We start from the raw sequence: 3873 nt of genomic DNA, 5'->3' as shown, positions 1-3873 counted from the left end.
TTCTAAGTTTGACTAAATTTTTAGAAAAGAGTGATAATATTATGAGAATAATTAGATCCCTTGTAAAATATATTTTCTTAACTTACTTATTTGATGTGCTAGATGCTAATATTTTTCTCTATAAATTTGGTCAAATTTAGACTAATTTGACCTAGGATAAAATAAAATACCTTACATTTCAGACGATGGGAGTATCTTCTAAAAGCAGCTCCAACAACAAAATCAATATGCTCTCTATAGCAATATCTATGTAGGATATAGTGAATCTTATAGATTACCTATCCAACGGTCTTGCTATAGTACAGTTTCCTAAATTGGTGTGGGGTCCACCTATTTATGATCCATGGCTCCATGCACAACTTTTCTGTTCTTGCTAAATTGTCTACGGAACCATCCCACAAAAGCATTTGCCTATGTAAAAATAGCTGATCGGATGCATGTTATATCAACAGATTCTTAATGGATGGCATAAAGATTCGCATCAGCAAAAGATCTTATCAACATTCACCATTTGCACAATAGGAATTTGACCCCTTATTTGGGAGTACTAACATAATTTACAAATCGTGAACATTTCACCTACACAGACAGACAGACTGACCTACCTTTGTATCCACCAAAAAGTAAGCAAGTAAGTCACATAAGAGCTTTAAGAACACTTAAAAAGGTGGATATAGAAGCACCATCAACTTATTTGCGAATACAACAAACCTAAGTTTAGCTAAAATCCTTAAGCCTTCTCTTCAAAACATCCATAGATTTCTTACGAGCGTTTTGCTTAACATTGCGGTTTGAAAGGCTTCCAAACAGACTGCCCGTAGAATCCTTGTACTTGTCACAAACAATGGCCACCTTCTTCTAGTCCAGTGATCCGTAGTTCCTCTGCCTTATCACCGGGTTCATGAAGTTCTCAGGCTGGCTACTGAGCAGGAGATTGACGAGCTGTCTAATTTCAACCAAACAATCTCTGAAAGTTGTTTCCTTGCCCAAATCTGATAGCCCTATGCTGTCAAATTTCTCATCTGCAAATGCCTCCAACATTTTCAAGTCGATATCAAGTCCTAAAACTGCATTGACAGTGAACCTTTTCACACCATCGTTTCGAAGTGTTGTCATTATAGAGTCCGAGATGTGGCTAATTGCACCAGAAACCACCTTGTATAAAGCTTCCAAAGGTAGAATCGACTGAGCTGTTGATACTAGTGTTTCAAGATAGATCAGGACCTCATTCATGTAGTCATTGGCATCATCTGGGGCTTCCTCCGCAATCCAGCTAACATTTTCCAAAAGCACCATAAACTCGTCAACCTTAAAATTGGCCGAGTTTATTAGAGAATTATACAATGCATTCTGTGAGGCTTTCAGCACAGCTCGAGCAGTCAAACCAGAATGAGACCTCTCAGCAACTCGCTTGGGAATGCCACACAAATGGGCGGAGTGCAAGAGGTACATATCACAAGCTTGGTCAAGAACAGATATATTACCAGCAAGTTGCATCATCTGTGACATTGCCAGCGAGCGAGCATATATCATGTTTAGAAGACTGTCGTTCAATACCTCAATCAACAGCCTGTCTAGGTACACTTTCACCACATCATAGATGTTCATGAGACCACCATATGACAAGTAGCTGACAGAATCCTCGATGAAGGACCGAACGATACGACAAACCTCTGGAACAAAAGAGGAGAATGGTGCCACATATGGAAAATCAGGGATCACATCATCATGTTCCAGATGAAATGTTTTCACATTCATGTTGTACTCATATTCCTTCTTTATAACCATCTGTTCATACGAGTCATTAGTGAGGATGTCATCTATCTGCTTTCGACACTCAAGAAGAAGCAATTGATGGTATCTGTCCCCGCTTTTCTCAAGAACTTCAATCAACTGTGTGATTTGATAACCGTACTTGTTAACGGCTGCACCTGGAAGAGTGACATAGGGCGTGATTGGTTCATGTAGCAAGGCAGCCTGGTTCGCACGACAGCTGCAGGCTCTAGCGGGCCTGGCTCATTGGGTGCTGCAGCGTTATGTTTGGTTTACGTCTACATTCAGCCAGGCTCATGGGAGATTCCGTTTGGTTGGCCCGACCAGTGCTCAACCAATTCACTTTTTTATCTCAGTGCACGATCTCCAATGTGCATCCATTGTGCTCGCACGAGCCTGGCCGGCCAGATACACTCATTTCTCTCGTATCTGCGGAGCCTGGCCAGCAGACCATTTTTGCACCGCGTGAGCCAGGCCCAAAGGCTCGTCTGGGCAACCAATCATCAGCAGCTTGCATCTGGAGAGCCTGGTTCGGCTGAAATCAGGCAACCAATCAGGCCCATAGTCTTTTATGAGGAGAAAGTGGCTGGCTGTACGCATACGTGAGAACTGCTCCTCCAATATAGATGTTATCTTGGCAATAGCTGTCTCCCATGTTGTTTCCACTTGGCTCTCGGACAACAATCCATCTGCAGTTCGAAGAACATGTTCTTCAACGATAAAAAAACCCAGCTACTTGAGAAAGGAAGGGTTGATGGGACTCTAGGAAAGGCTGTGAAGTGGAAATCTGCATGTCCAAGTTGAGTTGCATGAGCCTGTTCTTGTAGTAATAGTCTCTGAACTTCTCCCCTATACCAAGACATATGTGCATGTGATGCGTCCGGTACACTGGTGTGACATCAAAATCTAATGCTGATTCTTCTTCTTTATTCTCCAGATTTAATGAATACAGATGCTCATCTGGTCCAGCATGGCTATGCCCTTCCGCTTCTCTCTGTCGGGCTCGTATTTCCTCATCTTTCTGGCGCGCCAAGGAAGCTTGGTTTATTGAGACCTGGCCAATATGCTTGGCCATTCTTCTTATATGAACAAGCCAGTCATTGAACTCGCTACAAACTTTCTTCTCAATGTGCAGCTTTATCAATGGTATCTGTCTCGCCACCACCTTTTTAAGAAGCTTCAAAGGAATACTATTCAAGTAGCCCTTCTGGATCATGTCTAAAGTCTTCAGTGCGGGATGAAACTTAGCTTCCGCAATATAATTGTTGCATCTCAAGCACAAGCTGAAGACCTTGACACAAATCTTAAGTGTTGCTATGGCCTCCCCTACATTTTTCTTGACCAAATATATCTCAAGAAGTTCATCAAGCTTAAATAGTAGGGTAGTAGAAGCCTCTTGCAAGTGAGAATTCTCACCAGAGAGCACGCCCTTCAGCTCCTCAGCGTCAACCAACACACCACGTAGTTCATCGACAGCAACAATGAAATCCTCATAATGAAGTCTACATAACTCTTCAATCTCAACTTCCTTCTTCTTCACAATGCTTCTAAGATTATGCATGAGAGCTTCAGGTTTCCCAGATTCAAATGAATGATGGGACCCAAATCCTCACCATTTGTAATAAATGCAGCAATACCCAAACCAAGACCTCCATCTCCACTGTCCACTATAGTCCTCTTCTTTGGTGGAGCAGACATTGTTCAACTATAAAAAAGAACAAACAGGTATATTATTTCATTGCGGATGTAGCAGTGCATAAATGGGTAGCATCACAATTCATAAGGCGGTTCGTAGCCAAAATATAAAGAAGGTTTGGGATGGCCAGACAGCTACACAAGAGCTTACTTGTTCCACGTTTCTTCTCAGTTGACACAACCCTACACTACAGTAGTAAAGGCAGTTCAGATTTCTTGTGAACATCTAAGGGTATATAGGGTATTGACTTCGTTAAATTAGCCCTTTTTAACACAAGCAAAAAAGCTGACTTTTCCTATATTCATGGAATTTTAATTTTTAATCATCTAAATATATTAGCTATATTGAAAATGGACACATTTATTTAAAAATAAAAAATCTATAGCCCGATATTAACGAATTTA

At 41.3% G+C, this 3873-nt stretch overlaps 1 pseudogene; it reads right to left on the bottom strand.

Annotated features, from left to right (window-relative positions):
* Positions 1-717: 717 nt before the first annotated feature.
* LOC120693452 lies at positions 718-3471 on the bottom strand (annotated as a pseudogene).
* Positions 3472-3873: the final 402 nt, after the last annotated feature.

The sequence above is a fragment of the Panicum virgatum genome, chromosome 9N, assembly GCF_016808335.1.
Source record: "Panicum virgatum strain AP13 chromosome 9N, P.virgatum_v5, whole genome shotgun sequence".
Classification (NCBI taxonomy): domain Eukaryota; kingdom Viridiplantae; phylum Streptophyta; class Magnoliopsida; order Poales; family Poaceae; genus Panicum; species Panicum virgatum.
The sequence above is the reverse complement of the archived record's forward strand: the minus strand, read 5'-3'. Positions and strand labels throughout refer to the sequence as shown.